The sequence below is a fragment of the Nothoprocta perdicaria genome, unplaced genomic scaffold, assembly GCF_003342845.1.
Source record: "Nothoprocta perdicaria isolate Ctin4 unplaced genomic scaffold, notPer1 scaffold_79, whole genome shotgun sequence".
Classification (NCBI taxonomy): domain Eukaryota; kingdom Metazoa; phylum Chordata; class Aves; order Tinamiformes; family Tinamidae; genus Nothoprocta; species Nothoprocta perdicaria.
In genome coordinates, this window is record NW_020456076.1 from 2,525,633 (window position 1) to 2,551,226 (window position 25,594).

The following is a 25,594-nucleotide window of genomic DNA, read 5'->3' on the forward strand; positions in this document are numbered from 1 at the left end:
CCCAGTGCTGTGTACCAACAGATTTTTGGTTTCAAGCTGATGATGGCTATTCCATCCACCAGACTTTGTGTCTTTTTTTTTACCTGCCCTAGTCTTCTCAGGCAGAGAAACAGAGACTGTACTAATGTAAACAGGAAATGTACTAATGAAAAAAAGCCCATGATCTTTTGCTCCTTAGAAGATCTCAGCACTTTTCATTGACTCTAGTAAGATCCTAGAGAGACCACTTGCTAAGTTAAATGTCAAGCTGAATTATCTATTCCTTCACACTTTAGTGAGATATAGTACTTTAATTTAGGAAAGTAGCACATTGTTGGAACAGGAGTAAGAAAGAGTGGGCTTTCTATCCTTAGAGATTTTCAAGACTTGGCTAGACATGGTTAACCTGGTGTAGTGTTGTTCGTAGTCCATCTTTGAGTGGGAAGCCAAAGTAGCTGAATTCATGCAATCCTTTCCAAACAACTTTTCTATGACTGACTCAAACTAAAGACCCAAGTAAGCAACCAAAAAAATTCTATCTACAAATCCTGTCAGTATTCAGAATTACCGGAGCTTGAATTTACTACCTTTTTATGATGTTGAATATTGGTTTTTAAAGCTAGTAGGAACACTGTGATGCTGAGTAGCATATAGAGACATTCCGATGATAGTTTATCTGTTCTGCAGTCTATAGACTGTCATACTCTATAGGACAAGTTTGTAATTACATACTACAGAATTTAATAAAACCTTAAATTCCTTCAAGTACCTTTCTGTTTTTAACTTCAATGGATTTTAAGTTATTATTAAACATTGGTGTATCATGTAGTATCCAGCATGCTTGTGAACAGAGAGATGACACAATCTCTATTTCAAGAATTTACAAACCATTTTATGATGACACATTCTCAACTGCAGAGAATTTACAAGCTGTTTAAGATAAGATAAGGTAAGGAATAAAACTGCAGCATTTAGAAAGTGATATCATGAAAATAAAACATGTCTATTCAGTAGGAATTAGAAAGACAGTAGAGAAGATTGGCAGCATATTTAAAGCACGTATTCTGCAACTTGATCTCTAGGAAGAGAACTAAAGAGAAAAGCGTATCAGACTACTGAAAAACTATAAGGAGTTAGACAACTTCTAGCAATGAGACATCAGCCTATATGAACAGGAAGATGGATTGTTTGAGTTTTGTAAGATAAGAGCTAGTTGTTTAATGGCAAGATTCAAAATGTGATAATCCAGGTAGAAATAATAAAGATGGTCAAATCTTGTAGCATTGACCAAGATTATATTAGAAAAAAATCAAAACAACCAAGAAACCCCGCATGTTTAGTTGCTTTACAAGGCATATCCAAGTGCAAAATATTAATGGAAAAATTACATCAATATTTGCAACAGAAAAATCCCCCACTAATTCAAAATTCAAATACTATTAATTGCTGATTTCTTTGACATGCAGCAATGGATAAATATACATTATAAGATAAAATTAATCTCATAAAATATAATATAGGTCATCTCAATTACAGGATGTGTAAAATTGGAAGAATACTAGAATTCATACTTGCCATCATATTAACATTTGCACTTCACCACCTAGGTATTTTTGTTGCTTCCTTAAAACAGAGCTGACTAGAATCTGTTGGGAACGGCTCACGCCCAAATGTTCTTCCTTTGGGCAGGGAAATACATAAATAACTTTTCAAGATTCCTTTGATGTATGGCACTCTCAACACCTGCATAACCTCTCAGGTTTCAGGCCAAGAGGCAAACGTAGCACTGGGAATAGGCTTGGGGAAGGACAAGGAGAAGAGCGTGTGGCTGGCTTGCTGGAAGTGACAACTTTGCTGTGTACACCGTTAGGTGGTGTACTGGGTGACACGATTCTTGCTTAGGGTAGGATAAGTCCTAGGATCAAATCTCCAGTAGCTGTTATTGTTTTATATTAATAGTTACTACTCTACGTAGTCTGTTCTGATATGATCTGAGCATTTTCTTAAACTGAAAGCAAAATATATCATCAGTCAGCCATTTAAAAGTCTAAATATTTAAACGCACCTGATACTACTAGAACCTAATGTAATATTTATGCAAACCATCACTACTAGAATAGATTTCTTGTATTAGAGTCCTAAACCTATACTTATGTACCTAAAATTATCGCTTCAAATGCAAAATTGATGAATCCATATAAGCTCGAATTGTCATCAATGGCTACTGTAGACCATACATTTCTGACTCTAATTAATTTGCTGCAAAGTTGCTCGGGGATATAGTTCATCCTGTTGACAATGCAGCACTGTAATTATATGCATCTACCGCAGACTGATGTTTTAAAAGTGATGATAGGAACTATTAACTGATACATCTTTAATGTTTCAGTATGTATGAATTTGGATCTACCTAGTGAAATAAGGAAATATATTTTCACAGTATTCCAGTGTTATGGAAAAAAAACTAAAAAAACAGGGTTGTTTAGTATATGAAGACTTTATCAATGTTTTTCTGTGCAAAGTGACAGGTGGATATTTTGTATTTTTTTTATTGCTTTCTCTGAAATAATTGTGTTCGATTACTTTTCCATTTCAGCTTGAATAAGATTTAAAATATGACAGTTTTCAAATGTAATTTTTGTCCATTGTTTAATGCAAATAATATCCTTCTGATTATTAAGAACCCTAATATAATTACATTTTCTCCTGTTGATAAACACTATGATAGAAAATTTCAAATGAGATTAAGATCAGGAAAAAAAAGGCTATCAAGAAGTTAGACTTCCCGAACAGACTGAGAAACGTATTTGCTACTATCAATGTAACTGCTAGCATAAGATGAAGGAAAAACTTCTCCCTTTACCCATCTGTTATTACTCTCATCCTAGGGAAGTCTGAACAAGCAAAGAATGTAACTCTGTTTTCAGATGGCAAGGGTAGCTTGGAGATGCTTTCATTTCAAAGTGGAAGAATTATACTTGATCTCTAAAACAAATTTTGATTTCTGCAGAAAAACTGATCTCTTCAGTCATGGAGACACAATAAATATGAAATCTCATTAAGCAATTTTCATGGAGTGACTTTTCAAAAGAGCACTATTTCAAGGTTTTATCTAGTCCTGCCCTAGCTGTCGCCCTGTTATTTAGACTGTAACCACAATCCTATTCTCCTCTGTTTGTTTTCTTCCAACTTCACTCTTTTTATAAATTTACAGTCAATTCCACATCTTGTGGCCCAAGTTCAAGTTAGTGTTTGGGTCTGTGTTATTTGTACTGGCAATCTAATTTTGTAACATCAAAAGTGACATCACAGCATTACTTGTTCCAGCTGACTGAAGAAAAGGTGCTTTAATATCGATCTCTCCTATCAATCATGAATAATCTGCTTCATTAGTCTGGAAAGGCAAGTGAAAAGGAGATGTGTTAATCAAGTTTTCTCAGATCACAAGTCAGAAACTGCATGAGCAAAGCAGTGCCTTGGTTTTCTGGGACATTGACAAGTCAGGTTGGTCAGCAGTGTTACTGCTTTCGTTCTGCAGGTAGGTGGCCTATGTTCACTAACAGTGACCTGCAACAGGAGGGATTTAATCACAAGTGTACTTGTTGTTTGCATTCAAAGGGGGCATATTTGACTTCTCACTCCAGGGGAAGATAGGAAAGAATACTGGATCTTTCAGAACACTGGTCTGAGGAACATGGGCAGGACTTTTTATAGCTTTGCATGACAGATTTGGAGGAAAGGCAGCTTGCAAAGCACACAAAAGACTAGGCTGTTACAGGACCTTGGAAACATGAATATATTTGTTTACAAATGGATATTCTGTGGCCTATGAGGTCATCAAAAATTATCCATTGATACCCACCTACTCTTCTAACTAATGAATGGAATATATCTAGTGCCACATACCCATAATTCAAGAAATCTCAGACAAGAGAGATCGTATCTGAGACATCACTGGTTTTTAATTATTCCTAAACATAATGAAGATTTTTTTTGGATGAATCTGAAGTGGAAGACCTCAGATATTAGTGGTATGAATTTTAATTGAAACAAGTCAGGTTTTTTTGATCATTTTTCCTTCATGTGAACATAGAAGGTCTCTAATATTCTAAATGAATGTGAGGGACAGTGCTGCTCATTTCAATTTTATTTGTTTCTTTGATCAGAAAATTATATTTTTCCAATGTGAAGCAAGTATATTATTGAGAGTAAAACAATGACTCACAGATGTTTTTACTTAGCAGCATGTGTGTGTATATGCACCGTGTGTGCATGTGCTGAGATCAGAATATGCATATTACTTCAAAAATGACTAAAAAGGACTAAAAGCACTAAAAAGGACCCCAAAGCAAAAATTGCTATTTATAGAACATGCATAGTAGGAATAAATCCAGCACTTCCATAAAGATAACACAGTTTATAAGCTGATACTGAAACATACATTTAAGGAGGGAAAAAAAAAAAAAAAACCCAGTATTCTGCAAATATAGCTGTAATAACGTTTTCTACCACTAGAGGGCATAAACACCATTAAAAATGACTTTTTTTTTTTTTTTTTTTTTTTTTTTTTTTTTTTTTTAAGGCATGTGTTACAAATACACGTGCTCTCGCTCCCATTTCCTTTGAATTCATTTACATTCTCTTTGAAATCCTACACCGTTTGAGGTCTGTTACCTGCTCCCACTTTGTTCGCTGAAAAGGAAAAGCTAGTAACATTCGTATTTTCCATCATGTAAAACATATCACAAAATAATGGAGTTGTAAAAAAAAAGAGACATCATTAAAATTAACTTGGCAGTACTAATTTTAGAAGAAAGGGAATTTCTGACCAATCATGCAATGTACAATGCAATACAATGATAATAGTACAAAACCTGTAAAAATTAACCAATTGGCCATTTTCTCACTCATGGAGGACAGCAGAGTTCAAGCTTTTTATACTGGAGTTCATTAACAGGATGGTGTAATTGTAATCAGTTGGGCTGATTTTGTATTCAGCCCAACTAGTTTTCCTGGTGATGTCTCTGGGACAGTTGTCCTGCCTCGTCACCTCATCACCAAGCTGGTGATGACCACGTTGCTGTGTTACCGCCCATGAGGGATGTTGGATTTGCCCCCTGTCCCTCCCCTTGGCTGACAGTAACATCCTGCACTATGGAAACACGTGGAGCCTCGAGGCTGCCTTATAGAGAGTCCCAAGGAAGCTCATGCCACTGCTCATTACCCCATATAGGCAGTCAGACACACAGTCAGGCACACACACACACACAATCCAGACAGGGAAAGTGGCTCCTAGCCTCTCTGACACTAACAATAATCATGATGAATCCTTATCTAGCTCTTAAAGTAGCTTAATGACCCTAGAAAAGTAATTTCTACTAGTACGAAATATTTCCGTGGGTATGAGAAGCAGCACATTATAGACATTATTCCAAATTTTATTCCAAACTAGGGAGATCCTGTATGGAATTACAAATATTTTTTTCTCAGTGCATTTACTGCTATGAAAGGCCCTCTCTTCTGCTGAGTAGCAGTGGACGTGGTCCCCTCTGGAGTCCTTTAGTGCTGCTCCAAGCACTAGCCAGAATGATCACTCATGAATGATGAAAAACACATCCACTTCTCAAGGGGAGCAGTGCACGCTGTCCTTTCTAGGCTGTAATGTAAAACAGTCAAACCTGACTTGCTGTATAATAGCAGGCTGGCTTTTTTTTTGCCCCTGCCCCTAGCTGAGTTAGCACTTTCCAAAATACAGGGCGTCTAAAAGGAATCCAGGATTTTCTTTGCGAGTGCACCAAGGCTTTCAGCCAAGAAGCTTAAACAGGTTTAAATGCGAGCTTTGGTATTTAGAGGTCACAAAAAAAGGAACTTTTCTTTGGAAAGGTTAAAAGACAAAAAGACAATAGCGATACTGTGCTTGCTGGTTGTCAGCATAGAGATTCAGATCATCCAATTTCTTCTGCTTTCATTTGCCATAGAATAAAATGTTAAATATGAAATGCTAAAAAATGCTTGCTGTCATCCCTCCCTCGCTCCCTAGTAAAAAAACATTCTAACTGCTCCTGAGCTGCTGCAGAGCATCACAGAATTATGATGTCTGCTTAATGTTTTATGGTGGCTATTCAAATTACCAGAGCTATGGTACAGCTGCCTTCTGAAAGCTACGTTAACAGTTACACAGAAATCCTTCTGGCATTTCTAATTTTTTTTTCCAGTCAGGCAAAAATTTTAATTTGCGCAAGCTTGCTTTTAGGAAAAAGGCAACATTTTTGAATAGATACTTTCCATATAGTTTTCATGAATAAGAAAAGGGATATAACTAGGAAACCATCCTCGATGTAAAATTCACAAGCTGTCCTCCATGCTACTCCCTAAATCCCTGTGATGTCTACAACACACTGGCCATTTCCACATTTCTGGGAGAAAAAAAGGCTTTTTCTTTAGATTTTGCTGGCTAAGAGACCTTTCCCGCAGTCTGCTTCATGGAAAGGGTTTTCTGTGGCAAGTGCAGCTGCCCTCGCCCCACTGTGTGCTGCAGGGCACTGCTGGCACCTACATACCAGATATGCTATAAGGGAGCAAATATGACTTAAACATTTTAATTTTGAGTCCAGTTTGAAAAAAAAGCTCTCAGTGCTGAATAGAAACGTTTTGACAGTAGAAGAATTGCCAGATATAAAGCAGTATTATAAAGGCATCAAATTACATATGACAATTGCAAAATAGTGTCCTTGTCTAAGGGAGGGGAGAGGTTGCTGTAAATGGTTATAAAGCTGTTCCCTAGAGCTTCCAAGCTGCTTCGTGACTAAACGCTGGCAAGCTGACACTAATTAGTTATTTATTTCAGCACTGCATCCAGCAACAAATAATTTAAAATGTTATTTGTAATAAGTTTAAGTAAAACTCTAAATAAGCAGGTGCATTTCACCTATGTTGCCCTCAGGATTCAACCTGTACATTTATAATTTAAAGAGCATGTAAGCTGCTGTTTAGGAGCTAATTCCATTTTAAGACCATATTGCATGTGAATATAACATGATTTAGTGCTAGATTTGGAAAAATAAGCCAAAACTAACTCTTTGTTTTCATTCAATTAAGATAGTGCAGTGCAGAAAAAGAGATAAAAAAAAATGTTTTCATTTTCTAAAATCATCATTAATTCTGAAGAATACTATATCTTATTAGCACTGCATTTATATATTACTTTGTTATATATATTTCAAGATTTTAAGATAGATGGTGATAATCAGAGAATAAAAGCTTGCTGGTTAATTATTCACAAGGTAGTACAAACAATTACAGGAGCAACAAGATACGCTTTTCTTCTATCACTCAGATAGTTTACATCTTTTGGGGCTTGCTGTAGATATTCCCTTTTTCATTCTATTCTATGAAGCCAATCACAAATTAAAAATAAAAGAATATATTAATGGTTCGTGGGCAATCTCTCTTTCTTTGTGTTTTCTATCCAATTCTCACTTCCTTACTTTTCTAAGCAAAAATGTTCCAAGACCTTTGTTGCTAAGAATCAATGACTTTATTTAGTTGGAATCCAATTTTTGAATAAATATTTTTTTATGAGAGTATGTGCACACACACAAATACACACACTTACATAGGATGAATCTTTTTCAAAGTTTGGAAATTAACTTAAAAATACATATAATAAGTGAGACCAAAGCTTCAACTATCTGGTATTCAATTCTGGTCCAGAATTGAACCTTAATCAAATATATAGGAAATAGAAAGAATAAGATAAACGTATGTTGGCAAATATTCTTGAATGTTCTTTCGGCATCCAACCATTAAAAGCTTGTGATATCTTGAGCCATTTATAAATTTTCTGTAGCTTTTGCTACCTTAGTGGACCGTACTTCCATGGACTTCAGTCCATGGAAGGATTTTGTCTCCTTGAACCAAGTACATTTTTAGCATTCCCCCTGCGGTTTGGTACTCATACATCCATTCCACAGCATAGTCTCCTTTTGACTGTTCAGTCTCCTTTTGACCCTCATTTTGAAGCTTTGTATGATGCCCACAAGTACTTGTATTTGAAGAAGCAGTGAGTATGTAATCTTTACTGTCTTCATGCTGCTCACAGCTCCACACAGACCTACCCTATTTCGTTTTCAGACTGACAAGTCCCAATCTGCTATTACAGAAGCAATTCCCTATAGGTGATCATGCCTTTTGCCCTTTTCTGAACCTTCTCCAAATCTTTCATGTTATTTACAAGAATAGGGGACCGTAACTGCACACAGTGCTTAAAGGAGAAATACAGATAAGTTCAGAATAGTTTGGCTTTTTTTTCCAGTGCCAGCTCGGACAATGAACCACTGCAATTTACAACACTGATATTATTTCTCTGTCCAAAGAATTCTTGGTGGAAATTTGTAACATTCATCCTACTCTCCAGATCTCTTATTACTGACACAAAGAACAGAACTCTTAAGATTACAGCAAATTTTCATGACTGTCATGATATAATCTCAATAAAAACAGTCTCTAAGGATGGCATGGTTCCCTGGAATTCCACTCAGCATCCATGCTAACCATGGAGAGAAAATGCACCTCTAGGGAGAGAAAATGCACTCCTAGATCATAGTAACAACATTGAGGTTGCTAAGTTAAAAGAAATGCCTTCTTTATTTTTTTTTTTTTTGTTCTATGAATATCTTTTTCAAGATTCTCCTTCCTTTTATTCTTTCTTTTTTTATTTGAGACATTAACTATAAGTAACATGAACAGCATCAGGGTATAAATACGCCCTGCAGTCAAGTGTACCATCATCTCTAGCCACTCTTCACATTAAAAAATACACATGAAAGATGCGCAATGACTTGAAATGTGATTTTGTTCAGACCCTGTCCACATTGCATGGGCAGTAAATGAAATCAAAGTGAGTTTTATTCAAACTTGTCTGTAAAAATACTCCAGTTGTAGGCTCAATTTATTCCTTGCAGAATGGATTAGGGTTTGATGCCCATCCTACCCAGACACAGCTCCAAAGAGCAGCTGCTACACGCAGCCCATGTCCCCTGCCTGGCTCTGTTTGGTGCTTGCTTTTCGATCACTTCACATACCACAGGAGCACAAGGGAGAATACAAAATCACACATTTCTCTATTCTCCTGGGAGCACATTGCTTAGTGACATAGTAATGACTAAAATTAGGGTTCAGCTGTGAACTGTTCTGAAGTCTGAAGGTATTCTTTTTTTGTTGTGCTGCCTTGCCTCGCTGCAAGTGAGGGCAGAATTTTCGTATTAGTGGTGTGATTAGATACAATCGTGTTCATTGCTCATGTTTAGTTCCAGAAATATTACTGGAGATTTTATGTAGTTTTATGTAATTATTTTCCCCTGAAGATTTGTTTTCAGATGCAATGTATATGTTACATAGAAGCAAAACCAGAACAAAGCCTTGATCTGCCAGTCCATTCTTAAATTTTTCTTAACTATATACTAGCCATCAGGTCACAACTGCTCCAAGTGTAAAATATATTAGCATTAAAAATGCACAGTGATGTTTACAAAGACAGCCATGCCATTTCTGAGACAGCTACTGGGCACTGAACTGAGATCAGAGAGCTGATTTCATTTAGGAATCAAATCCAGCTGCTTCTGTGTCCGGCTAAATATCAGAGTGACCATGGTTTTATCCACTGCTGGCATTAATGCTATTTGGTACTCTAATGGGCATACAAAGAAATAGGGATGACCCTCAGCAAATTTGGAACAACTTGTTCTGTTTTCCACAACAAGGAAAGGAGCACCAAATGCGCAGCACAGGTCTGTCTTCAGCCTTTTGCATGAGTTGGAGTTTAAAAACATCCCAATATAGCTAGCACTGGAGTTTCACATGTTATAGTAATAGCGTATTGTATGGACAAATATTGCAATAGTTGTTCTTGAAGTAATAACCAGAATTATTTTCTTCCCTTTAAGAATACTTAAGAATACTTCACTTTCACCAACCTTCTCTCTGTTATTTGTTTTACTTCAAAGATTTTCACCTCCTGGAAAACAGGATATTTTATCTATGTTCAGCACTGGCCAGCTAGATCAAGCTAATTTTTTGCTTGCTGACAGTAGCATTGATGGACCAGGACTATTTTTATGTTCCTTGGGGCAAAATTGTGAAAACCACAGAATATTTTTTATCAGTATGAAACTTTTATTCAGCTAACTCTCATGGATCCCTGCCAAATATTCTATACTTCAATTAAAAATTTTATCCTAAGTCTAAATTAATTATATCCAAAATTATATCCGTAGAAAAGTACATTTTTATATCATATACACATATATATGCGTATTTAGATAAGATTAAGAATCTTCCTTTTAAGACAGTAATGTGAAATTTTGTGCATTAGACGACTTCTCTAAATCTAGCATCTTAGTGTCCTCTCCTAGCTGGTGGTTATAGCAGTAACTTCTCTGAGGACTTCTACTGTTAGTTTGCCTCTAAAATTCAGCTCTTTCCTGTCCTGTTCTATAATTTTTTTTTTTGCCGTTCTATTTAGAAAGCATTTGAGAAAAGATATCTATGAATGCCTTTTAGTCGCTTTAGTGACTAAAGTCTCTTTAGTCTAGTGACTGAAAAAGATTCTTTTTTCAGTCACTAGCAGTTACAGAATATTTGCTTATTTCACCTTTTTCACCTTGCTTTGTCTTTTTTTTTTTCTTTTCTTTTCCGTCTCTCTCCTCTGTTTTTTTTTTTTGTTTTGTTTTGTTTTGTTTTGTTTTGTTTTGTTTGTTTGTTTTTTTCATCTCTTTTCCTAACTTTCAGGCATTTCTGAGTTTGGTCACGTAAGTTCAAAAAAAGTGACACAACTGAAACTGTTCATGTTTTGAAAGTCTCACAAAACAAAAGCAAAGGCCTGAGCAAAGGCTCTTCACAACTCGATTTTCCATCAGTGCTAAGTCATGCCAAACCTTGAGAGAACAAGGGTGCTAGAGCTTAATCCTCTTAAAGTTTCTTGGCAGAGTAATTCATTTCAGTTGAACGTATTTATATCTCCCCTCTTGCAAAGAAACCAAAAGCCCTTGTGAAGACTCCAAAAGACCATGGAAGAATTAACCCTTATCCTGCCTGCTGCCAGATACTGCCTTTGCAGACTGTAAAAACTTGATGTTACAAATTAACATAATTCAAGTAGGGAATTTTTATACATGAGAACTCTTACATCAGATCAAGAGTTAGGAGACTCTAACTAGAGTCATCAGACTCCTGCTCATCACACAGTGTAGGATGGATTTTGTCAATGAATGCTTTGTCACAATGACTTTGAGTCTTGACACAGTTTTTAACAGGAAATCTCAAATATGAAAATGTTGCAAAGCGTATTACAAAGAGTAGAAATGAGTTTGCCTACTCCTGCCAGTTTTCATAGTGCATTTTGTAATTCACCTGCTTGTATGCTAGTAACTGGATGGAAGCCACCAATGAATCTCTAGGCATTAGCAAACTGCAGTGACATGGTAATGACTTTCTGTCACTACTAACCTCATTCATATTTGAATTCATGTCCCATAATTGAAAGGGTCCATAGCTCACTAACAATCCTTTTAGTTATTCAGGCATAATACTTAATAATGCTGACCACTACCATTCTTTTCTTAAGTAATAGAGAAATAAATTTTCCATGCGTTTTCCACATTTAAAACAAGCCTCTCTCTTTCTATCATCTTTAATAAACTACTGGCCAAAATTATTTCAAAATCAACCTTTTTAGAGCATGAGGTCACTGTTAACCCTTTATGTTTCATATGGATCTCCCAGTAGTGGTAGTTCTGAGCTGCTACACATCCTGCCCATGGCTTTTTTAAATAAAAACTGTATAAAATATTAATGTTCATTAGAGTAAGTCTGGAACTTTTTGGATGACATACCGAATGTGATGGCAAAAAATACCCTTTGAAAGGTCAAGTAAGTTTCTTCTGCTCAAAGAAATTGGGCATAGATTCTCCCCATGTGTGCTCAGGAAATAATGCCATCAGGAATGCTGGAAGTGTATTTTCTTGGTCCCTTCTTGTGTAACCCCTATTCCATGGAATGCTCAAACATTCAGAAAAACCTGAAGTCTAGTAACATTTTAAATGAACAACCTACATTGTAAATTCTAATCTAATATCTAGATTAGATGATAGATAATTTATTAGAACGATATCTAATTGTGATATTAAAACAATCTAAACGAAAAAATAAATTAACAACTGCAGGTTTTTATTTTTTACAAATTCTTTGAAATGATTAATTTTTATTTTTGAATTAGGATACAGGAATACTTTATCAACTGAAAGCGTTTTGGAGCTTTCTTGAAGAGCCAAGTCCTTCATGCAGAAAAGCTTTCAGAGCTCAGCTCTTCCAAAGTTGACTGCTCTAGACATGGAGGCTAGCATTCAAAGGCAACACCAATGCTTCCTTCTCTGACTTTCAAAAGAAAAGCCTATCCAGTCTTTTCTGCTCTTCAGGTTTTGAAAGACAAGCATTTAAGATGACGGCTCAGTATGTATATATGGGAGATTTTGCTTGCCTTGAAATATGAATCTAGATTCTCTAATCTCTGAGGAAATAGGACTTCAGTCCTATAACATTGCTTTGGCCTTTTTTTTCCCACCAATTGACTTATGGTGACCTCTCCCAGAGGAAAACTCCATTTTTAGGTGCCTAATTCTCCCATTATCATCTGGCCCAGCCTATGTGCATGTCGTTATGCCTAATAATTAGATAAAATAGTATTCAGGGTTGTGACATGAAACTTTCTGAATCATTAATATTATGCTTCCATTAGTTCTCTCCCTTTTCAAAGGTTGTGTCATGTTCAGAGAAATGCTGTGGTGTATTAGAGGCCAGTGTGCTAACATAGAAAAAGTTGCTGTTTCAGTAATGATCTCTGTGCTAGCAAAAAGTGCTTCTTCTCCTTATACACCGAGCAGTAGATTTCCTAAATCAGTGAATTCTGAATATTTTGAATCACACACCAGATTTCTTTGAACTACTGTGAGCCTTCAGAATCATATTTTTAATTGAAAACACTGTAAAAGTAATATACTGCAGATCATTTATCTTGACTTTGCAGACAATGTTTCAGACCTCTTGATGTAAACAATAACTAACGATATATAGCTCCTCTTTACCAGCACTTCTGATTTTCCCAGAAAAAATATTATAGCTTTCCCAGAAAGATTATTTTCTAAGCCTCTTTCTACATCTTGACCTCAAGGTCTTCAAGAACATGCAAGAATAATCTAACAGTCTCTACCTGTCTTGACAGTATAATACAGTATAACTGTATTTGATGTATTCATGTTTTTATTTGTCAGAATCAATTAGAAGCTTTCCTCACTATCTGACAGCTCTCATGCTTAATTTTGCCTGTGCCATTCACTGAAAAGTCTGTCCATGGATTTTAAATTTCTACTCAACCTTTTGGTTCAAACTGTGTTTCTTTTATCTCTGCAGCAACAGGCACAATTTAATGAGGATTGCCAAAAACTCTCCTTTTTATGCATTTTAAATTAGTTTTTCTTCTCTCTGAATATAAAGCTCTTTTTAGAGACCTTTATATAGCAAGTCTTGTGCCTTTTCCTACTGTCAGGTTTGTTGTTTTCCACATGTTTAACACTGATTTCCTTCCTCTTCTCTTTGACTGGTCTATTATTATAGATATTCCTTGTTTTTGCTCGCATTATAATAAATGTGCAGCTTTGGGGATGGAGCTGTCATACTGGGAGAAGAGAGACAGTGTCTGCTACAGTTCTGGTGCAAAAAAATGATGTACTTCAGAGTACTCAGACTGTTGGTCCATGAGCTGGTTCTGGCCTGTCAGACAATTACCCCCTGGGTACCCACTGATTTTCAGCTGTGTTCAGAGCTGTGTATCTAGGGAATGGATGAGGAACTGAGTCCCTGGCTTTTAAAACTTAAGCTTTGAAGGAGAACTTTACACTAGTAATGACTGCAGAGGGAGACGTTAAAAGGGAACACACAATGAGCAAAACAGGGCTTAAGTGGAGCACTTCAAGCATCTGCATACAGGCAAAGAGGTCCCTGTAAGACAATGCTGTTGGGAAAGCTCTTGCACCCTTTCTGGGAAATCAGCATGCTTGGATGCCTCTCTGAAGTGCCTGTGAAAAAAATGCATGCCACACAGGGAATAAGTAAGAGGAATTAAACATCTGTATGCAGCTGAAGGGCTATGGTCTCATGAACACATGGTGATATAGCTCAGACAGCTGGAATACTGTGGAAGATAGACACAGGATATTTAGGAAAGACAAGCCAGGAAGCCAGGATGGGGAGATGGTCATTTTGCCAGAGAGCAGCAGGAATGCATGGAGCTTTGCCTAGGGGGTAGATGATGGGCTGACTGAACTCTCAGCAAGATTGCTGATGGTACAGAAATGAGAGGAGTGCCTGATACACCAGATGGCTGTGCTGACATTCACAGCAACTTTGACAGACTGAAGAAATCAACAGAGATGAGCTCATGAAGTTCAATGAAGGGAAGTGCCAAGTCCTACTTATAGGGAAAAATAACCTCCCCGCACCAATGCAGCCTGAAAGCTGAGGAGAGACCTGGAGGTTCAAGTGGACAACAAGTTGACTATGAGCAATGCAGCATTATAGCAAAGAAGGTCAGTGGAAACTTGGGTAGCATTAGGCAGAACATCACTAGCAGGTCAAGAAAGGTGTTCTTTTCCCTCTATTCAGCCCAGCTGAGGACAACCTGGTGTACTGTTTCCACTTCTAGGCTCCCCACTACAAGAGAAATACGCAGCTACCATAGAGAGTTCAGTGAAGGGCTACTGAGGTGATTAAGGAACCCAAGCAACTCTTATATGAGGAAAGATTGAGAAAGTTGGGCCTGTTTAGCTGAGAGAAATGAGGATTTATGTCAATATATTGACATAAATGCAATGTGTCTTGTCAACGGTATATAAATATCTGAGAAGGGTATGTAAAGAAAATAGGGCAAGGCTCTTCTTGGTGGTGCCCAGTTTCAGAACAAAAGACACAGTAAGTTCCACCTGAATTTATAACGGACCTTTTTTTTCTACTGTGATAGTAACTGAGCATTTGAACGGGTTGTCCAGAGAGGTTGTGGAATCTTCATCCCTGAATATGTAGAAATCAAAAGATGTCTGGACACAGTCCTGGACAGCATGTTCCAGGTGATCCTGTTTGAGCAGGAGAGTTGGACCAGATAATTTCTAAAGCTCCCTTCCAACTTCAATCACTCTGTGATCTGTGAATCTGAGCAGTTACATGGTAGAAGAGGCAGAAAAGCTATATGTATAGTTGCATATTTCTGCTTTTGATGTTGTATCATATTCACACACATCTCTAAAAATAACTTCTACACTCCTGTGGGAGCTACTGTTTCATGATGGAGAGGCCTCTCAAACTGAAATTTTGCCCAGATGTTTTAAATAGTTGCTTATTTTAGTCCAAAAATCAGAGATGCTTATTTATTTATTTAATTTTGTTCAAGTATACTTTATTCTGGTGAAATATAACTTCTGATGAGTACCACATTCTGTTTTTTACACTTTCAGTAGCAGGTTCACTAACTTCAATGAGGTTTCTGGTATCTCATGTTTATGATGTGGCTTACATCCTGCAGCTGACTGTGACAACTGGTGCCAGTTGCAATGCTGTTTCTTGTGAGAATAAGGAACATTTCTTAATGAGGCAATCTGAGTAATTCCTATGAATTTATCTCTTGTGATAGATCTCCCCATTTTTTCTCATCTCTTTACAGAATAATCTATACTCTCACATTTACACTATTTTTTGTACCCTGCTTAACTTCATCAGGTACCACATCAAAGGTTTTTCTTGATCTCTTTTCAGTATCCATCTTTCTCCTCACAGCTCCACTTTCAGCATTTTTCTTCTTACAGGAGCATATTATTTAAATCAAGTGGGGAAAAAGAGAACATTAGAATAAGTGGCAGTTGCATGCAGAGCACAGAGTATTCTAAACTATCTAAGCTAAAACTCACAGCGGTGGGCCAAAAGATTCTTGACTTCTTTTTCAATACTTAAGAACATCACTTTCACCACTACAAAACAAAAAAAAAAGAACTAACAATAATTATCATAGAAAGATCAAAATATTTCAAGAATTCGAATGGACACATGCTGAGGCTGAATAAGCACTTGATCTTATTCCTATGACTCTGTTTCTGTCTATATGATTTTTCTCTAGCGCATTATAGATCATCTATCACTCTTCTTGTAAACTTAGGCCATTAGATATCAGAGAGACTTGTGCTGGAGAGTATAGATCAGTTCTGGGTGTTAGATGACTAAAGAGGCAAAAAAATGTTTTTCATTGCTTTCAAAGTAGGGTAAATTTTGGCTGTAAACATTAGGAGAGTTTTCCTTTCTACTACACATAGCTATGCTATCACAAACTCATGTATTAGACAGCAACTCAAGTCTCCTCTCCAAGTCTTCCTGTTTCTTATATGCTCATCTCTATTAACCACCTTATGCATTTGTCTAAGCTAGAAAAGCTTTACTTTCTAATACACATCTTATGTCTTTACTAAGTAGGCATGAAGGACATGAAGGAATATTACTGTCCTGTTTCTATTTAGGAGTGGAAACAAATGGAGAAAAGATCCACAGGAGGTCAATTGTTAGAATTTGTAGAAACGTCTTAGAGAACAAATCAGTAATTCCTGTCTGTGCCTATAATCACAACATGGCTAAGCACATTTTTTTTTGCTTCTGATTTCATATTACTCTGCTTTATTCCTCTTATCCGCAGCCCAAAAATGCACGTCTTTCTGATAATCTCTGATTGTCTTATTCATAAGAACAACTGTCCAGTTATTCAGTCTCAAATTGAAGCTTATGGGATCATGGCCTGAAAGCTTTGGGATCTTGCCTTCATATAGATTTATATGTCACTATATGCATAAAATGAGCATAATCTCACAAAGAGAGCGAAGACAAAGAGCATGAGGAAAGAGCAAAAAGAAGTGCTCAAGGAAATAATGGTCATAACCTCAGCAATGGTTATAGCTATGTCTGTGAGGGCAGCCGTGTGTGTGTGGTCCTCTATATTCTGGAAGGATTTCAAATGCAGGAAGGTTAGGTCATGGAAAAAGGTGGGTATGTTGGTCACCTCTTCAGAAGATTTATTGCCTTCAATTCAAGTTTATGTGGGCATAAGATCCAAACCAGATCTGGATTTCATCCCAGCAAAATGGAGGGTAGGCAGAACAGACATAGGACTGAGCAGATTTATCTCCAATGTGTTTATTACTTTGTGCTGCAGATATTTCACAAGAAGTGTGAGATATTTCAGTGGAGAGTTGCTCTTGCTCTGTAGGGAGGTTGTTCTGTGCAGCACACTCAGGCTGTGGCTACTGGTGACTGGAAGACTCTGCTCTTAGTGACTCAGCTCATTTGCTTCCATCCAGTCTCTCTAATAAAATGATACATTTTCTAAAAGTAAAACCAGAACAAAACAGTGAATTCTTTTGGATTTCCTAAGATATAGACTTCATCAAAGTGTATGAGTGTATGAAAGACACTGGTACTGAATTCCTCTTAGCATGAGTATTTGCTGCAGGAAGAGGACTAAGCCCTAAATAGTACTGGAAAAACACTGAAGACAATCAAAACTTTGTGACAGCTGAAGTAATTGATGCATTTTAGCTTTTAACTAAAGGATTGAGCAGATTTACTTAATCCTCAAAAAACCCTTAGAAATTTAAAAACCTATATAATGTATTCCTTAGAAAAAAAACAGAATGTGATGTAAAATAACAGGTATAATAAACATTGTTGTTCTTTCCAGATGTCTTTTGAATATGTCAGATATAATTACATTGATATTTATGTTATTCTATTCTCATAAAAAGGCTAAATTTGTAGAGGTCATGTATTGCATTATATCTAGGCCATTTTACTCAGCTGAGCCGTCATGCAAGAAATGCATTACGGCTGCAGAGTAGTACTTGCCAAGGGCCAGAGTGGCACCATAAAAAACCCACTCAGGAGGTAGAGACTTCATTATAATATTTCTCATTTCCTTTTACAGACAAATAGTTTTGTTCTATTGGAGTAAAAATTCTGTTTTTACACAGTCATGAATGGTGTTTTTGTTTCCCGGTCTCTCAAGGTAGCAATCATGGAAGTATAATACCATATTTTTGTCGTATTTCCAGGAGAAATGCCCTAAAAATATATTTCTGAAGGCTATCTGCAGTATTTGAAGAGGGCAAAAGAAGCTTAAGGGGAAAGAGAGGCATATTCTCCTAGTTGAAGTCAACATAAAGGCAACATGCTTACGCTTACACACACTGATTTTATCCAAAGAACTAGCAAGAGCCTGATTAGACTCATAATACTCTTTCAATTCATCAGGAGGTGGATTATAGCTTAAACTAATGAAAGCAACCTGTTTCCCTCAAAAAATATCTACACATGTGTTTCCAGGATTTAAATGCAAAAGAAGGTTTAAGTACTCTAAGAAATTCATCTTGAGTGGAAATTTAATAAGAGGGTAATTTTATAATGATCAACAATTGCAAGTTCATTTAAAGACTGTTCTTTAAACCCTAGGAGGTAGGATCTCCTTTAACTCTGATTTATAACTCTGATTTATAACTCTGATTTACAAAGAAGTCAGATTTTGAAGTCAAAGTGACAGGTAACCTAAAATAGGGTTCTCTAATGAAGGTAACTTCAATGTAGCGAAACAAATGTTTCACCGTGACAGCCTTAAATGAACACTGCGGACTAAATTCTAGCTTCATTTAAATCATTGAAGTCCTATTAAGGGGCCAGTGCACAGAAAATGGGGCAAAAAAAAAAAAAAGTCTTCAACTGAGCCCATGTCATCTAGAGTCTTTTGAATAAGATAGGATGTAAGTTTCCTAATAATAAGTTTCCATGTAAGTGAGGAACTGTTACTAGTGCAATGCTAATAGAGTGCTTATAGATTGAGATGAAGACCATGTTTACAGACTGAAGAGCTTCATCGGGAATACAAAGACAGGGGATAAGACCACAAAGTAGAAATGAAGAAAAATACAAATGAAAACGCATCTTCTTGTTTCCTTGATATCTGAAGATTTTGTTCTGTAGTGGGAATGTATCTTTCTGTATGTATGGTAGAGCAGACAATGTACAGTTGAAAAATTCACCTCACCTAGCTTTGGACAGGACCTGAGAAAACTGAATTGGAGACCTCTCAATGCTGACAACAGATAAATGAGTAATCTCCAAAGGCTTCAAGTTAACCTTCTCCTCAGCACCTGAAAACCTAGGTAAACCCAAGTTTACCCAAGCTTTAACAAAGGAGAGCTAAGAAGTAAAAGAGATGAGTCTTGGCCTATACACTTATGTATACATTTCCTCTGTGTGCAGCGGAGTTGGACTAGATGACCTCTGGAGGTCCCTTCCAACCTTAAGCATTCTATGATTCTACAATTCTATGTTCTCAGAAACAATGTTAAAGAAGCTTGAAGAACAGTGAAGATGCTCTTTAGAAGTTCCTTAGTCTCCCTCTCCTGTGGTCAAAATAAATCACTTTCTTTCAAAATATATGTACATACTCAGAGAAATAAAACCTTACTTTTTCTTTGAAGTCCATGTCCTTTTTGTCTTCATTTCTAGTGCATACTTGTCAATCCCTGCATATTTACATATGTGAAAGTGTATGTGTATTAAACACCATTGGCCAAGCTTTTAGGGAGTCTAGTTAAACGAGTTATTTGTATTCTGTTAAAAAATCTGAAATCTGAAATCTAATGTCTGTTACTAGAAATTATGCATATGACCATTTTTGGTTTATTGTTCAGGCTGACAGGTCATTTCTAACCTAAATATTTTCTATTTTTTATTTTTTAATTGTAATTTTTATTATTACTCTTCCTTAAGTAATAGAATATATAGTTCTTTATTTCTTGTACTTGGTCTATTAAGATACATATGCCTTTTGCCCTTTCCCATTCATTTTACATGCTCATACACTTTTATGATACTACTCTAAAGGACTATCTGTAAATCAGATCATACTTAATTTTTATATTAATGTATGCCAAATATAGAGAAACCGTTCAAGCCTATTTAGAACACTAGACTGGAATCTCTCTCTTGTGAAGTATCTTTCTGGGCATTTCAAAGGTCTCTAATCTCCACTAGCCTGAATAAACAACCTACTCACACAGAGCAGCTAAATTCAGGACTGGTTTGCTTGCTGAGGCAGAAAAAAGTAGTAATGTTTCTGCAAGTTGATGTTAGCAAAGTCAACAGAAAATGATGTATAAGTCAGTAATGTGTTGCCCAAAAGTTAAAGTGCCTTCTTATTATTCCTCTACTGCTAAACTTATATTTAAAAGAGAATAAAACATTAAACACATCTTCAATTACAGTAGCAGCCTGTCTGCTCATCAATACTCAGCTCAAATGATTTCCTCTAGCAAACAATATTTTAGTGAAAAGAAACGCTGTATCTTAAGCATTTGGAAAGTTTATTCTGGGCTGAAAATATTATGCAATGGTATTTCTTTTATGATCTGAGTCTAGTCTCTATATCATCTACTCTTTTTATAAAGACAACAAAAAGCCACTGTTCCAGAAATGAAAAACTGATGAGTGCTGAAAGGCACCAGCCTCCTGGAGGCTCTACTGTCTACAAGGGCTCTACTGTCATATGCAGTACGAATGGAGAGGTGCTACCCATTCTAATTAAGGAATGGAACAAAGGCTGCTGGATCCGCAGGGCATGCAACACACAAGTATGGGCAGAAGGTGAGGCTGCAGGTTATATTGGTTTGGGTACTCTTTGGATACATCTTCTGTCTAGCATTTTCAGTCTACTAAATCCAAAAAAGCATGTCAATGAAAAGTCATGTGAAATTCCAAAGCAGAGAAAAAGCTTGTGGTGAGGGTATGAACTGAGTAAGTACTACTGCAGACTCTGCCAGTGGCTTACTGTGTCAAACTGGACTTCTTAAGCATTTTGGGTTACATTAACACAGTCATGGTTAAACATGGTATATTTAGTAATAGGAACAGCTCACGTCACCTGAATGAATCACAGAATCACAGAATGCTTAAGGTTGGAAGGGACCTCTAGAGGTCATCTAGTCCAACCCCCCTGCATATGCAGGGTCACCTAGAGCACGGGGCACAGGGCTGTGTCCAGCCGAGTTTGGAAGATTTCCAGAGAAGGAGACTCCACAACCCAGCTGAGAATGAGCTTACCCAAGTATCAATAACAGGAGATATGAAAGTGTATCAAAGTCTATTTTACTCTTATCAAAAGAATGACTAAGGAATATGTGCCCCTGCTCTGAAGGGGACAAGCAACCACCTTACAAAGACCTATTAAGGCTGAAATATTCAATACCTTCTTTATTTTGGTATTTACTGACAAGGTCTTATCTTTTCAAAGCATCGACCAGCAGGCAAGTTGAACATGGATTAGAAGTGCATCTTTCCAATCCACATAGAGGGATCTAACAGGACTGGCCTAGATGCTCCAGCAGTCCCGTCCAACCTCTACCATTCTGAGACTCAAACATTCTGTGATTACTAAGAATTTCTCTATCAGGATGAGAGAAATTATTATTTCCCTCTATTCAGAATTTGCAAGACTGTGTCTGGCATACTGTGACCAGTTTTGAACGTCATAGAGCCACCAAGATATTTAGGGTGCTGGAGCACATGATGTGTGAGGAGAGTCTGTGATAGTTAGATTGGTTCAACCTGAGTATGATAAAACTAAAGGAGGATCAAATTATTGGCATCAGTTCCCTAATGGATGATGACATAGTACATGGAGCCCGACTCTCCTCAAAGTGCAGAGACAGATTATATAAACCTAAGTTTTGGGGAGAGAAATTCTGATTTAAAAAATTCTCATAATGAGGGTGGTGAAACATTGCAATAATTTACAAGAGTGGCTGTGGTGTTCTGGAAACATACAGAACTTGACTGAACAAGGCCCTGAGCAATGTGATCTAACATCACAGTCAGCTTTGTTTAGAGCAGGCTGGGCCAGATGACTCCCAGGGTAATTTTTTTTTTTTTTCCTGTGGTTCTATAACTGTAATGAACCAGCAGCTTTTAACAGCAGGTGGACTCCTGGCAATCTCTTGAGTTGAAGTACCATGTAATCTGGATATAGTCCTTTGCACTGCTCTTTGTCCCCTCTTTTCTCGACTTCTTTCATGCACTGAATTACTACAAGATATAAGATATCTGACTTCCCAGGAAAGGACGGTTTTGTATTTAAAGTATGTACATGGAACACTTGGTTATGCCCTCTAGGTATATAGCACTAATAATAACAAAAAACTTTCAAGACTGCAAAGTCTTTCCTAGAAATCCTAACTCCAAAAAAGGGAACAGGTAACAAGCCCAATTAGCACCAATATTATATCCTTATTTCTGCTCAGTGTCAATACCATCAATTTCTCCCCCACCCCACCCTAAAATTAAGAACAATTTGTGTTCAGTAGCCAGAGGCTATGGAAATACTGATTGGGCTAATGGCATTACTGAATTGTTGCCCTGTTTTTTTCTTGCTCTAGGCTGCTTTCCTAGTGAGATTCTAAAATGAAGCAGATGATGAGACATGCTACTCAAATCAAGACTGCCTTTTTAAATGGCTTATTCAATTTCCATTGATTTCATTTCTCATTTAATTGTAAGCCACCTTCTTCAACTTCAGTGTAGCTCAAAACATTTTTACAACTGAATCTACTTAGATTGTATATCTTAGGTCTTTAATGTATTTTTACTGAAGAATCGCTGCACTACTGGAAATTGCAAGCATTTGTGGAAGTTTTCCCAACCTGTTTTTGAACAGTAGAACCAGTCTTTCACTTTTAGTAGGTGAATTAGAATTTGTGGCAGGTGTTAAAATACTCCTAGGCCCAGTAGCTTCTGAATGTAGATGCTTGCATCTGAATATTCGTCTTCTAATGCCACTTTGGATACGGATACAATAGAGTTGTGTTTGTACTGCACTGAGCCAATAAGACAAGGCCTCTGGAACATGTTCAGGTGATGTTAGAGTAATTGGAAACTGAGAGCAAGTAATGTGCCCTGACCTGGCTCTTCTGCGACCTGATGAGAACCAAGGTTCCTAGTATCAGGTGAATAAAGTTTATGGCTCTGACTTGGTCCCACACCTTTATGCTGCACTGTGATAGAGCTCTCGAAGAACTGTAGACTCCTAATCTCCAACAGAGTCCTGAAGCAGCCTTAGCTTCAGCAGGTGAAGGAAATTAGTCTGCATATTGATACTTGCTATGGTACTCTGATCATTCTTTACCTGAATTGCTATTGCTATGAAGTTCACTGAGAGAGTTCAGATGAACAAAAAGCAGACTAAATATTTGCTTCAGAAGAGTGGGCTAGCTTCTTTTCAGTCTTATCCAGCATTATTAACGCAGTTGGCTAAGTAACAAACTTAGCACTTTGGAACTACTTGTCTCTGTTGCTTCCATGCCTTGAAGAATGAAGCCCAGGCATGCAGACTGGCCCTCACCCCACACAGAGGGACCTGAAAGACCATGTCTGGGGCAGTATAAAAGAAGAAGTATAATTTTTTAAGTGCAATTCAATTGACATAAAAATTAGGTCTGGAAGAAAAAACAACAGGCAGAGTCATTTTCAATGGATTTAAGACTTGTCTTAACTGTCTAACAGTAAAGATTTTTAGCACTTCATGTGATGATGGCCAGTCATTACACAGACACATACGAAAACCTTACCTCGTTAGGGTCTATAATTAACTCTCACTAAATGGTAGACATGTTATAGGCTGTCAGCTACTGATCAGACAATGTATTAGCCAAAAGTGTACCAGCAGAAATGAGCTGGCGTACAGCACTGTGTCTTCAGCACTGGCTATACAGTGTTATATGGGGTGGTATAGCCACAAGCCCAGAGAGCCCATAGGCCTTGTTTCTCGGTTTCCTTTTCTCATCTCCCATTAATTATCATCAGGAGATTCAACTAAATTTCTAAATTTCTAAATTTCTAAATTTCTAAATTTCTAAATTTCAAAACCTGCCTGCTGAGAAACATCATACTCCTGCTAACTGCTCTCTCTTGTAACAGTTACATTTCACCAGAATACCACCAGACGGTACAGGAAACAAAACTTACAGAGGATAATGGACATTATCATGCCCTCTTCTTCACAAGATAAGAATACTTGCATTATAATAAGAGCTTTCAGAACAAAAGATAATAGTTAGCTTATTTTCCCTCAGTAATTTGTTTACACATGCACAAGACACCCATTTGCCCCTTATCACATACATATGTACAAACACAAGCAAATAAATAGAAACAAGCTGCTTTATCTCTGGGCTTGAGAGGAAAGGAGCAATATAGTTATTATTCTTCCTATTTCAAAAATAAATAAAAAAGCCATAGGGACACTCAAAGTCTATGAATAAAAATAATTCAGTATCAACAGAGAAGAAAAAAGAATGAAAGAAAAGATAATATGTATTTTATATATTGCAGTGAAAGCTTCAAATCCAAAAATATGTTTGCATATCAGAAGTAATACCTTCTTTAGACTGACAGACTGAGAAAACCTAATGTTAAACAGGATATTTCCTTGAAATAAAAGCATATAGATTATATATCACTCTGAGGAGAACCAGGCTCTAAGGACACAAACTAAACTGTGTAATTTGTTGATGAACAAGTTCATTTGGCAGAGGCTTTTATATTGTGCTTTTCTGCCCATGAATAGGCATTTCTTACTCTTTCTTTAACACCAAAATTCAGGTATGTGAAATGTCCATCAGCTACTTCCATAGTTCCTTTCAACAGGGATGGATACTTGGGGAACTTGGAGTTATAAAGCAATTCATCCTCTCTGCTGCCATGCAACAGAGAGAGTACAAAAATTAAAGTTTCATCCTCCTGCTCTTCTTCTCCCAATCTGCTACCAGTTAGGACTAAGACTCATCAGCAATAAAATTGCATATACTGAGGTTGGAAAGGACCCCAGGCTGACAGTGCAATGGTCCCTTTCGCTGCTCTTCCTTCCTTCTGAGCCACTCTAGCTCTCATCATCTAGATACTGCCATCATTCCACTGTGCCAAGAGAAGAAGGCCTTATTCCTTTTAAATGAATCTTCATGTGATAAAGATGCTTTCATTCCACGACCTTTGTGGGGCATCTCAATTCTGAAGAGGTCCAGGTCGATATGTTCCCAGCGCTACTCCCATCTTTACAGGTGAGACATGCAGCCCACCTGGGTGCACGTGTGTTTGAGGAAGAGGGACCACAGTGCTCTATAATTAGGCTGCAGTCTCTTCCTTCTGGGAAGGAAATGGAATGCGAGAATGGAATGCGAGTAGAGAGCCTGTGGGTGAGGATAAAGGGGCAAGCGAGCAGGGGCAACACGGTGGTGGGAGTTTACTACAGGCCTCCTGACCAGGACGAGGAAGTGGACGAAGCCTTCTATGGGCAGCTGTGGGAAGCCTCCCGATCACAGGCCCTGGTCCTCCTGGGGGACTTCAACCACCCTCATATCTGCTGGGAAAACCACGTAGCCAGGAACAGACAGTCCAGGAGGTTCCTGCAGAACATTGCAGATAACTTCTT

At 37.3% G+C, this 25,594-nt stretch overlaps 1 protein-coding gene across 1 annotated transcript in view; it reads right to left on the minus strand.

Annotated features, from left to right (window-relative positions):
- KCND2 (potassium voltage-gated channel subfamily D member 2) overlaps positions 1-25,594 on the minus strand; it is a 265,629-nt gene that overhangs the window by 17,692 nt on the left and 222,343 nt on the right. The gene's annotated exons all lie outside the window — the stretch shown is intronic.